The 13258-nt window shown below is 37.9% G+C and overlaps 1 protein-coding gene across 5 annotated transcripts in view; it reads left to right on the forward strand.

Moving 5' to 3' along the window:
* PTPRM (protein tyrosine phosphatase receptor type M) overlaps positions 1 to 13258 on the forward strand; it is a 475841-nt gene that overhangs the window by 308357 nt on the left and 154226 nt on the right. The window lies entirely within an intron of this gene.

Consider the following 13258-nt stretch of genomic DNA (forward strand, 5'->3'; position numbering starts at 1 on the left):
CAGCATCAAATACCCCTTTCATGAAGAAAGTGAAACAAAATATAACTTAGATCACTAACAATGAGTCTGTTTGATTCATACTATCTTGAAAAAATAATCTATTTTCACAGTAATGTGTAATCCTAATATGAGGATATCTTTGAGACTGTTTGAGTTTGGGTGGGGGAGGGCACTCTCCTTAATCTCATTACAGACAATGGAAACATAAAACTGAATCATGAAAATGTCATTGAGTGAACTGACCAGAGTAAATTCTTAACAAACTGAAGGAATCTCTGCCATCTGTGTAGTACTGATCAGTGTCATGACTAAAACAAAAAGTTTCAGCTGCAGCAATCCACAGAGAAGCAGAAAATGTAGGTAAATTTTAGAGTATGTCATATAGTGTGCTATTTCATTTTTGTATAAAAGAAAATATGCCTCTGATTTTTAGATTCAAAGCAGAACGTATTTTGCATGCACCACAATGAAAAATTAAGGAGACAAGGGAAGAGAGAGAAATTCAGAGATATAATTAGTAACTAAAAAAACTGTGAATTTCAGTGTTTCCCATCTGTAGTTATGAACTGTATTCATAAAATGCTAAGCAATTAGAATTCTAATTTGAAAGAAAATGTGGGATCAGTTGTGGGTAAAATATCCTGTAGCTCTTAGGAACTGCAAATCTGGTGTTTGTATCACTGGAGAGTTTAACAAATGTGTAAGGCAGTATTACATAGATTGCCTCTGTTCATGTATAGGTGAACATTAAAATGTGTTACGGTTAAATAGAGTAGTACGGTAAAGAAGAGAGTAGTACTTACTGTTGGCTTTAATCAAAAGACACAGAGCATACTACCTTGGGCAAAGTCATGTTTCAGCAATTCTTTGAAATAACTGAAATCTTAATAAATATCTAAGCTGCATTTGTCTGCTTGGAGTTAATACTCAACACTGTTCAAGCTCTGACTATAGTTACTGATGGGTTTTTAATACTAGCTTCTCCAGTCGTTATACCAAAATGTCCTTTTCTGCAGTAATGGGAATTAGACTGCCAGAGCAAATAATTTTAGAGCTCTAGGAAAAAACATTCAAGTATATGTGTGGATTTTCAAGTCTTTATTTTCTAAATCTTTGGACTTTCATTTCCTTCTCTTAATCTGATTTTCTGTTATTGCTGACCACTAAGAAGTTTTTGTGCAAATAGAAAACTTCCATACAAATGAAAGTTGAGTCACAGTTTTGCATAAAAGTGAATAGAAGTTGCTGTCTTAACATGGTTTCAAGCTGACAAGAGAGGAAATCGTAGAATCATAGAATAATTAGGGTTGGAAAGGACCTTAAGATCATCTAGTTCCAACCCCCCTGCCATGGGCAGGGACACCTCACGCTAAACCATATCACCCAAGGTTCTGTCCAGCCTGGCCTTGAACACTGCCAGGGGTGGAGCATTCACCACCTCCCTGGGCAGATTCAGGTTGTTTCATCTTTTGAGTGAGTGCACATCAGAAATACAAGGGGAAACAGGAAAAATAGTAAATTTTCACTGGTCAGAAGCAAACAACATATTCATTAAACCTTTTTTAGGCAAAATTATTATATTTTGTACTTTTTAGTATGCTTCGATGGAATTAGCTTTGGGTTATATGTGTGTTCATAATTAAAAGTGATATGAAAAGAACTGATGTGAAAAATGGCTATTTAAGGCATTCTTAATCAAATAGGGCAAATGGAGATTTTTCTGTAACCCCTAAAACCTACAGGAAACATATGATAAATGAAATGTAGATCAGAGATGACCGTTCAGAGAAGACATAGTCTATTCTCCCTATAACAGATTTGGTGCATCTAACATTGCTTTGGTTTGGACAGGATTTTTATTGGCAATACTGTAACTGCTTCTGAAATGTGAATGAAAGAATTGCTACACTGTATTGGCACAGAGTTAAAATTCTGTGGAATTATTTTTCCTTTCTTATGCTGATTCTCCTTTCCAGGTCTTGTAGCCATCCTTCCTACCCCAAAACAGTGTTGGCTCTGGAAATTATTTAAAAAACCACAGTTTTATGTGTTTTTCCTGCTTTTTGTGAATTTATCAAAAATATCTTTTTTATTTCTTCGTGCATCATTGCATATATAATTCCATTTATCTTTGAGTAGAATGAGCTATGTTATGCTCTCCTCCAAAAAAAATACATAGATAGTGAGTAATGATAAGTAAATTCTGAGAGTGATTGTGAAGGATTTATGAAGAACCCTTCATAGGGGATACAATGTGGCTGGTGGTGGAAATCAGCAGCAATGTCAGCCTCATCTATGAGCCAGTGGCAGCACAGGCCAAAAAAAAATATGGATGTACAGACCTACCAGTGGGATTCCTATATTACATTGTCCTTTTGCCCACCCATTGGCGAAGTAACCAGGTCTTCACTGACTTTCAATTTGGAACTGTTAATGAATGTTCCTGCAAATAAGTCCTCAGTGGCAGCAAGTTCAGAAGACAGTACCTTACTCCACTATTTCCTACCCATAGCTTCAGGTTACCCAGTTCCCATGCTGGATGTGATCCCTTGCATTCATGGATGGAAAATAAAACATTTGTGTTTTTCCATGCTAAGAACACTTCAGCCTGAGTAGGTCAGCTCCCGAAACATTACTCTGATCTGACTTCACCTCTTCCCTGCCCGATAGAGGCCAACTGAGTACTAGAAAAACACATTTTACATCTCCTGAAGAGGGCAGAGTCATCTTCAGGCTACAAATCCACACCTTTCCTGTTCGCAGAAGATAGCTGAAATAATAAACTTTCAGGGATGTCTGATATTTCTTGACACTTTTCAGAATACTTTCAGTAGTAGATCCGGTGTTGAAAGCATGAGAGTCAACCAGAGGTCTCCTTTGGTGATAGGTGAAATTTAAATGTCCGTAGTGAGGGTGACAATAAATTATCCAGTCTTTCTAATGGAGTGGCTAGAAAGTGGTGCTGACTTGCTTAGAAGATGTATATATGGACATGATCAGTTGGGCTGACTGCTTTCATTTTCTTGGAACTAATTTGTGTCACTTTTCTACCCTGAGTACTGATGACTTGAGGTTATCTAGAGAACCATAAAATCAAATGTTTCAGGGCTAAAAGCTCCCCTTGTTGTACATTATACCTTTAGGACTTCTTGTTCACGCAAGTCAGATTTATAAGATGATGCACTTCTAATGGTTGCAGGTGGTACCTTTTCCACAGAGCATCAGCTGGTAGTGAGCCCTATATTTCAAAGTCCTGAGACACCTGCAGTTCCAGCCCTTGTTGGTGCCTCTTTCTCAGACCTCCTTATTCAGTATGAGACCTACATGTATAAAGCTAATTTGATCCAGGTATGTTCCTGCTGCTCCTTTGTCAACCCTGTTCAGAAATTTGCATCTCATGAAGTCATATTGACCTTTGCTGTGTTTGGTTTGTCGGAGAGCAGTTTGATAAAGAAGCCCAGTTTCTTCTTTCCATGGCAGTCAGGAGAATTTTATCTTATATTTCAGTGGCAGGTACTGTCTTTCAAATATGCTGCCCTGACTTTTCCCTTTGTCGACACAGAGGTCTCTGATGTGCACCATTGTGTCTGCTTCTTTGGCCACGCAGACTACTCACAAATATGTAACCAAAATCTTTATATTTTTTTACTTAGGAAATTATTTATTTCCAAGAAGGATATACAGCATGTCTGTATATTCTAGACTGGTAGTGGTGTGGCTGTTGAGCCTGCTTTAAACATCCCTTAATGATCTCAGTGCTATTAAACTGCAGGAACTTACACTTTCTTTCTTCCAGTGTGAGTGAGGGCTTCCAAGTCCTTGGGTGCCCACTGGAGAGGAATTTTTTTTATGTATTTTAATGATTTAAATTTCCTTGATTAAGAGGAAAGAGGAAAAAAAAGGAGCTAGCAGGAAGGCTGGTGGGTTTGTTGCAAAGGAGAAAATGAGCTGTTTGCCAAGGCTTGCTTTCTTGTTTTCTTGTCTGTCCATTTTTCAAAAAACACAGTTGCCAGAAAAATCCAGTCTAAGGAGCCTGGATTAAAATCCTCTTAGAAAATAGATTGTGATGAGACAAAAAGATGTCAAACTGGGAACTTTATTTGGTTTAGGCATGTTTTGTAAAGAATGTTATTATACTTGACAACCAGAAACACAGATGTTTAGCAAAAAAAGTCTTTTCGCTCACATGCACCAACATGAATCATCTACCAGTGAGAGATAGAGTTCATTTGATAGTCAGTTAAATGAGGCATATTCATCAGTGAAGTAGTTCTTTGCATTTCTTTTCATGCAGTTCTTTGTCGCTTATATTTACATTTTTGTAAAGAATATAAAAAACAAAATTAATAATTCATAATTATTGTTACACAGTGGAGCCTTATTTTGATAGTCCCTTCTTAGCACAGATCTTTTAACAAGGGTAGTTTTTTCCTGCATTTAAAGAACACCCAATAAACAATGTACAAAATCAGCATGGGTGTCTTACGGAAGTACAGAATTCTTTTTTTAGGCCAGGAAGATCTGTACACAGCAATATGTATTGTACCCATGATAATAAATTACATAGAAGGTACTTTTCTGCTAAAATATAAATGCTATGTGCCATCTTTCCCAGACACTGAAGAAATAGATTTAGGAGCACTAACACGTCATATGAGGGAGAATCAGGATACATTGATTTTAACATTTAAACAGCTCCTGTGCTCAGCAAAACAGAAAGAAAACATAATACCTACCCCATAGAAAAACAGTTTATACATGACATTTCCAAAAGAATCCAAGAACAGAAAGGGAAGAATACTGTAAAAAGTGAAGTAAAGCAGACCTTACTCTGAGGCATTTACAAAACCAATATATTTGAGGCATGGAGTAGAGAGAGAAAACTGAAAAACATACTGATCAAAATCACCTTCTGTCACAAACTATACCCTGCCCAACACCACCTCATAACTTCTACCATATGGACAAAAAAGCAGTGCTGTTTCGAAGGAGAACCAGGAACACTGATTTGAAAGCTAACAATGAGGAAGGGGAGGGAGAACTTCTTCCCTAAGCTGGAGTTCTACCAGGAGTAATAAAACAAAGACTTCGCTAGTGGAATACATGCTGGCTAGCAGATGAGGACTGAATGCCAGTCACTTACAGTATAAACAAACTAGCCAAGGTGGTAATTCATTTCATCTACAAATCTGTATGTGTTTTGGGTCTTGTCCAGGACAGCCACAAATCCTGGCATCTGAAATGAACTTGAAACTCAAATAAAAAGCATGTTGGATTGGCTTGCCTTTTCATAACACCAGTAGTGCTGCTACAGACTTACTTAAAAATGAGGGTACAGTTTCCTGCAGTCACGGGGAATATGAGTATAGAAAGGCTGTGGAAACTTCTGGAAGAAACTTGGTATTTTACATTACTGCCCCATTCAGGTGTATTTTGCAGTCTGTGACACAGGATTGTAATTCCTGTTGATCATTTGACATTTATGAGAAGGACCTATCTCTGTGGAGCATCTCTTTTCATGTCAGTAGCACAGACATATTTGTGTACCTTCTTTTGTCATACTGCCTTTTATCCCGGCCCTGTACTTTTGGCACCTTTGCTTTTCCTACCTTTATGTTCCTTCCTTCCTTGGAGCACCCTAACAATCATCATCCATGAAAATTCCATCATCCATAAAAATTCTCTCCCTCAAATCATTCTTGAAGATCTGTTTCTACTGTGTTACTAATTGGAAATACTGAGTGATGCCAGCTAGCTAAAGGAGCAGGAAGGATAGAAGTGTTCATTTATTTGAGCATTGTAAATGTATTTTCTTAGGAATATTTGCCGTTCCCTCCCACTTGTGATTGCTGTGCTTGCCTACTACAGCCTAGATCAGCTAGATGGTATGCTTTTAGTGGCAAAGACTGCTCAGCTGTGTGCTTGCACTGTTCTTAGCACAGTGGGCCTCCCAGTCTGATTTGGAGTTTCCAGATTCTACTATCATACAAATAATAGAGAATAATAATTATAATGGTGTTTGTAATTTGTGTTGCCTTTGGAGACCATGGGTAGAGACTTTAAAAATGAGTTCTCTGATATTTTCAGTCTTTTTACTTTGTAGTAGGTGCAATAAAATCCTAGTGATGGGTATTGCAAAGAAGCATCACACCTCTCTCCCTCTTTTCTGCCTTGTACCATTTTGCATGATTTCTGCCACCTAATCACAGTGTAACTGTCACACAGGGGTATAATATTTAATTTTTCTACTCACTTTATGAAGTATACTTAAAGTAGGAGCTGAGATAGTTGAATCACACTGCTGGCAATGAAAAAAAAACAACAACATGGTCTAGTTACTAACACAAGTTAGTTTTGAGTTTGACTGGAAAGAAGGATGATTGGGACTAACTTCAGTATTACTTTAAGGCCTTGTAAAGTTAGGCATTACATCAGACACTGAAACACCTGTAAATGAGATACAGTTGTAAAGTCTTAAAAGTGACTTAACCAAGCAAGTGACCTTTTAAGCTACAGAAAGGAAGTACAGAAGGTGACAGATATGGTCAGCCCTGAGTGAGACAAATAAAATTACTTGAGTCTAGTTAATTAAAGGAAGGGATTATTTGTTGACTCAACTAGAAGTCTGGATCTTTTAAAGATGACTTTGGATAAAACAACCTATAGCTAGTTTTTAGTACTAACAAACAGCTTTGATCTTAATCCTTTCTTCAAAAGGATAACTACCAGCTCCTAGATTATTAAACCAGAATTACTTTATTGGTCACTCTTTACCATAAAATGCTCAGTCATTTATAAGTACACTTTCTAAAGGGGTTAATAAACATTGAAAAGCAAGTCCAAACTTTTTTAATTTGCAAAGAAAAAAGGAGAAGTTTTGTTAATTTGGTTGAAGTCCTTTTCTTTTAGGGAAGAACATTTTTGTTGGTTTTGAAAAACAAAGTAACGCTTGCATTTAAGTTAAAAGAATGATATTTTGCTTGGCACTTCATTCAGTGATTAGTCTTAGCTTCCATTTTAATGAGGAATAGTTCAGCTCAAACTTTTCTATCCATAAACTACCTACAGGAGATTATTGCTTATGAAGTTTGGGGGTTGATCAATAATATGGCACTTGTGCCTTCTGAGTGAGAAAGAGAAGGGAAATTTTCCAGTCAAGAAAGTGGCAGAACACTTTTCTGGAAAGTATTACTCCTATAATATTAATACCACGCCCTTATTCTCTAATGAGAACTAGAAATTCTTCAGAGACAGGAAGATTCTTACCTGGTCTTCTAACCCTTGGTACAGAAATATAAATTTCATTGCCTGAAGTAATTTAAAAATTCACAGTATGGCAGACACTAAATATTAGCAATTAGAATATAATTCAGTTCTCAATCTGAAGAGGACGTAAGATGCCAAGAAGTGGCTGAGTAGTCACGAAACTTCAGAAAAGGAGATTCTAATATTAAGAAAAAGGTAATAGATTAGGTCTGAGAGTTGGAAAAAAGTGAACTAAAATCCTTAGGTGTTTCATGGGTACTACTTAAAAATATTATCTCTGGATCTTGCTAAGTACTGAATAAAATGGGACCCATGAGGGACAGTCATTAATCAGGCCAGTTGAATACAATTTTTTTCAAAGAGAAAAAAAAAAACCTCCAAAAAAACTTCAGATTTAAAATGCTGCTGTAGGGAAAGCCACAAGGAATGGGCAATAAATAAGAAAGAAGGAAATTGAAATCACTGAGATTAATTAGAAAAGTAAATAACTAAGGGTACGGAGCCAAACAATGTTACTGTCTTCCACTCTATTCAGTTCAGAAAGACTGTGGAAATACTTCACTGGGTTTTGTGGCACCTTGGGTTTTACCTATAAGTGTATCTTTGTTTTTCACTTCTGGCAGGAAGCACTCTAGTTCTCATCAAGCAAGGACTTTTCAAAGTCAACACCTTAATCCTTTTTAAACTGGCAGGAAGCATTTCCTTGTCCTTTCGTTTTCTAGGTGGCAACCTTGAGCTGTCCAATGCTCACTGCTCTTTGCTGACCTGTTGTGGTGGACCACAGTGTATGTGTCAGTTTGACATTGCCTCTTCTAACTACACTAGCCTTGACCATCTCAGTAAGAAAACAGAAGTGACATTATTGTGCAAGGTTTGAAGTCAGGTTTCTTGTGTGCAAGGATAGAACCAACCCCCCCCAAGTCATTATGTCCAGTGTTACAAGGACAGTGGACTTAGCTCAGCTGCTGGCAACGATATGCATTGATCTAATTAAAACCAGGTATTTTAATGGAGATACAGAACTCCACTAGTCTTGCACTTATGTACTGTTAAAGGCACTAGGGTGATCAAGGAAATAAAAAATTCCTATGTCAGATATACTTGTTGAAACAATAATAATGAAGAGAACAAAATATCAGGACTATAATATCATGATACAATAGAATCACAGAATCATGGAATGGTTTGGTTTGAAAGGATCCTTAAAGATAGTATAGTTCCAACCGCTGTACTATAGGCAGAGACACCTTCCACTACACCAGGTTGCTCAAAGCCCGAGCCAGTGCGGCCTTGTGACTTGTACAGTTAACATCATTTATGTTAACTATATAAGTATATATATATATATGCATATATAAACAAATACATGTATGTTAATATTATTACTCAAAAAATAGTGTATAGTTAACATTATTTCTGTAAAGAAAGATTACAGTTCACTTAACTGTTTCAGTTGTGTCAGTACAGCAGAGTAAAAGTGAAACCATGGCATCGTTTCTGTAGACATTCAAGATAATGTTTTTAAATCTTACTTGAAGACATACAAACAACACTAAAAGCACAGATTGACATTGAAGTTTAGCAAGGGACAAAACAAATTTCAGAACTACTGCCCTAGCTGCTTCAATCGCCTTGCGCATGGTTCACCTTTCTCTCCATGATGCCAGTGCAATTGCCTGTGTAGCTATAGGTTAAAGGTGAGTTAAGAAGTAATTATGGTGTGAGAGTCAAATATTACTCTGGACCAAAATCTACCTTCTAGACAGAAACTAGAGAGAAGTAAACTGCCAGCTTTTATCATAGCAGTTGCGCTTCAGTGTTTAATATTTATATGCTGTACAGTATGTTTGTTAAATAACATGGAAGAGTGAGTGTTGAAGCAGCAACTCTTGGGTATGATGCTAACTGATGTGGGTTACCAGAACTAAAACTGGACTCTGAAGGATTTCAGTAGATCAAAAAGCAAACTGAATAAAGAGGTAGTGCCAACTCAAATTTCAGTCTTGATAAATGCTGTGTAGTGTTCAGCACAGGTAAGTTTGAATTACTTTAAATTTAAATTACTTTTAATTCATACAAGTTTCAAAATTGAGCACTGCACTGAAAAAAGGGCTGCAGGTTTCACTGTAAACAGTGCACCAGTGACCAGTTCAGTGTTCATATGATGTCAAAAGAAAACCAAACAGCATGCAAAGGGGTATAAGGAAAGGGATGGAACACAACAATTTTTACAAATCTTGTTGCACAAAACCTGAAGTATGTTAAAGAAATAAAGAGTATTCAATACAATTAAGAAAGTTGATTTAGAATTTATAACACTGAAAGGCCCAAGGGATGCTCAAGAAAGGTGAAAAGTGGCAAATTTAGTTCATTTACCCACTGGTACCAAGAAAGGTGCACCAGTCAGTCAGAGAATTAATGAGATGCTGAATGGAACTAAAGGAGAATTGAGGTAATGCCAGTCTTGGGGGTTTTATAATAATTAATGATAGGAGTTTTTAAAAGGTATGTCAAACATCACATTTCCAGTTTAAGACAATTTGTTACAAGTTAGGCTGAGTCCATCATAGTGGGAAGCTTTATTCTATTTTTAAGTCAGGGTGGCATTACATGCAATTTTCTTAGACAATTTGAGATGATCCCTCACTTCAATAATCAACAGATAATGCAATATGGTGAGCTCAGAGTCCTGATGTTAGGCTCTATATCTCTTCTTGTGTAGGTTTTCTTTGGAGAATTTGCTGTAGTGGTGGATTCCCCAGCTTGTCCCTGATTCCCAAGAGAGTAATACATTTCGTCATTGAAGGCATTTCATTAAAGTTGTGCTCCATGATACAGAGAAAGTGTGTGTGCTCTAATAACGATTTAAATATTGTCTCCTCTACCTAGTGTAAGTCTGAGTGGTTCCACTGAAGTGAGGACCCTGTGCTGTCAAAGAGAGACTTCACACAGATAAAACACATTGGGTAGTTGAGAGTTACATGTGAAAATATAGCAAGGCTGCTTTCACTTACTGTTAGTGTTCAGTATTCATGATCCCCAAACTAACATTGGGAGTCTTAATGAAAGGAATAAAACCATGAGGCAGAATTTGATTTAAAGACAGAATTGCCAATGACTATTCCAGGAAGGTGAGGTAGCCTGAGAGAGATAATGAAGACTAGACCTTGGAAGGAACCAGTCTTAAAAATTACATCTAGAAAGATACTGCCTGTTGTTGACTTTGCATTTTTCCTTGCCTGGATTTTAGATTAAAAAAAAAAGAGGACTGTGAAGTTCTTGTCATGTCTTGCTATTTGTAACATACTTGATTCACTGTTTCCTGTTTGCCAAGTTTAATTCAACAGCTGCCTTTTGCACGAAGATACTCTAGATGTCTTCTAAATATCTGCTGCAATTTGAGTGCCATGCAGATTACAGCAGTACAGTTTAACAAAATTATTTATATATGACACAAGGAAAATAAAAATAGAACTGTTTATAACAGGATTTTATGCATCTACATTGAAGAAAATAGAGATATATTGTTACCTTTACTTGCACAAAGTGAGAATTTATTAATTCAGAATTGTGTTGTATATTAACAATACAGTGTATTGCTGTTTAACTAATACTCTGGTGGGACTGGGTACAGAGACCAGCAGCAGATCATCTTCTCTGACTTAGCACTCACACAAAATACCATGGCCAGAATTTTCCAAAGAACCTGGTTCCTGCAGTTAATTCTAGATATGTTTCAATTTAAGGTTATCACCTTTTCTGGCAGCAGGATGAATTGCCAGGTTTTCCTGGCATTCCTCCTTGTACGGAGTTTTGAAGATGCAGTTACACAAAAGTGTAACTGTGGGTACTCAGAAGTACTCACATCTTAGAACTAGTTACAACTGAGATTGTACATTGGAAATGCCATTATTGGACTTTCAGAAAGTATCTCTGCATGTAAACTGATCACTGATTTGCTTTCCCTCTGTAATGTGTTGACCCTGGCTGGACCTCAGGTGCCCAGCAAAGCTGCTCTATTGCTCCCCTCCTCAGATGGACAGGGGAGAAAAAAAATAACAAAAAGCGTGTGGGTCAAGATGAGGGTAGGGAGAGATCACTCACCAGTTACTGTCATGGGCAAAACAGACTTGACTTGGGGAAAATTAATTCATTACTAGTCAAAGCAAAGTAAAATAATGAGAAATAAAACCAAATCTTAAAAAATACTTCTTCACAGGCCTAACTTCACTCTCAGATTCTCTACTTCCTCCCCTCCAGTGATGCAAAGGGATGGAGAATGAGGGTTGTGGTCAGTTCATCACTTGTCTCTGTCTCACCTTCTTCTTCAGGGGAGGACTTCTCACACTCTTCCCCTGCTCCAGTATGGGGTCCCTTCTATGGGGTGCAGCCCTTCTGGAACACTGCTCCATAGTGAGTCCCCTGTGGGATCACAAGTCCTGCAACAAACCTGCTCCTGTGTGGGCTCCTTTGCCCACAGGGCCACACATCCTGCAAGGACCCTGCCCCAATGTGGGCTTCCCACGGGGCCACAGCCTCCTTCCGGTGTCCCCCTGCTCTGGTGTGGGGTCCTCCACAGGCTGCAGGTGGAAATCTGCATTGCGGACCTCCATGGGCTGCAGGGGCACAGCCTATCTCACTATAGTGTGCACCACGGGCTGCAGGGGAACCTCTGCTCCAGCACCTGGATCACCTCCTCCCCTCCTGCACTGACCTGAGTGTCTGCAGGGCTGTTCCTCTCACATATTCTCAATCCCCTCTCCTGGCTGCAGTTGCACAGGTTTTTTTCCTTCTCCTTCTTAACTCTGTTATTACAGAGGTGCTGCCACCGTTGCTGATGGGCTCATCCTTGCCAGCGGTGGGTCCATCTTGGAGCCGTCTGGCATTGAGCCTATCAGACACAGGGGAAGCTTCTGGCAGCTTCTCACAGAAGCCATTCCTGTATTCCCTCTCACTACTAAAACCTTACCATGCAAACCCAATACATTTTCCAAGAAAAGGAAGTGGAGAAACAAGTAAAATATAATTGGTGGTATCAAAGTCATCTGTGAAACCCAGGCAATGAGAGCAGAATGTGTTCTTGAAATATTACACTTCACTTAGGCTTTACTCCTCCTTTTCCAAAAAGCTGTAGCAGGAAAGTGATCCGTAATCCCTATGTCCACTTTATGACATGGTGCCTCAAATAATGAATGCTGTCACATTTTGATTAAAAAAAAAATGGAAGTCCATGAAAAAATAAAATCGGTTTAGTGAATTAAATGTTGCTTCCTTAACATTTTTCATCCTGAACTCATTTAGAGGAGGAAATGGATATTTCATCAGACGTGGATTTGACGTTCCATCACATTATACAGTAAACAGTACAAACGATGTTACTTTTTTTAAATGGAGAAGCTGGAAGAGCTAAGACAGTTGCTGCTGTAAGGCACTGGTTATCTCATTTAAACAGATATTAAATGTAGGTGCCAATGGTGTGATCATCAGCTGCTTCCCACTTTGTGAATAAATTGCTTAGAAGGAGTCTTTTTGCCTACCAGATGTGACCTAGATTTAGATTTCCAAAGGCAAAAAAAAAAAAGTCTATTGTGTAAAAAACAATTGTGGGTAAAACGCATGGAAAATGAGCTTATCTCACTTTTCCAGGTGTTTAAGCTAATATGTTATGGAATTACAGCTTCATTTATGAAAAATAATTGAGGAAAATGTTCCAGCAAATCAAATTTGGATAAAGGCTTAGGCTGGTTATTGTGTTGTTAGCAAGTTTCTAAATGGCAGAAAGAAAGGGGAGCCAGCACAGATAATAAAAATACAGAAATTTGTGAATCTGTGAAGAGGCTCTTCTAAAGGTTCAGGGCTGGCAGAGGTATCCCACCTGTGCTGTGCTCTTAGAAAATATAATGGAACAATATGAAGAATTATATTCTTATCAATGCATATGGAAGCAGCATTTTTTTCTTAAGAGACCAGGCACTGATATCTGTTGGCCCTG

Source organism: Melopsittacus undulatus, chromosome 1 (genome assembly GCF_012275295.1).
Source record: "Melopsittacus undulatus isolate bMelUnd1 chromosome 1, bMelUnd1.mat.Z, whole genome shotgun sequence".
Taxonomy (NCBI): domain Eukaryota; kingdom Metazoa; phylum Chordata; class Aves; order Psittaciformes; family Psittaculidae; genus Melopsittacus; species Melopsittacus undulatus.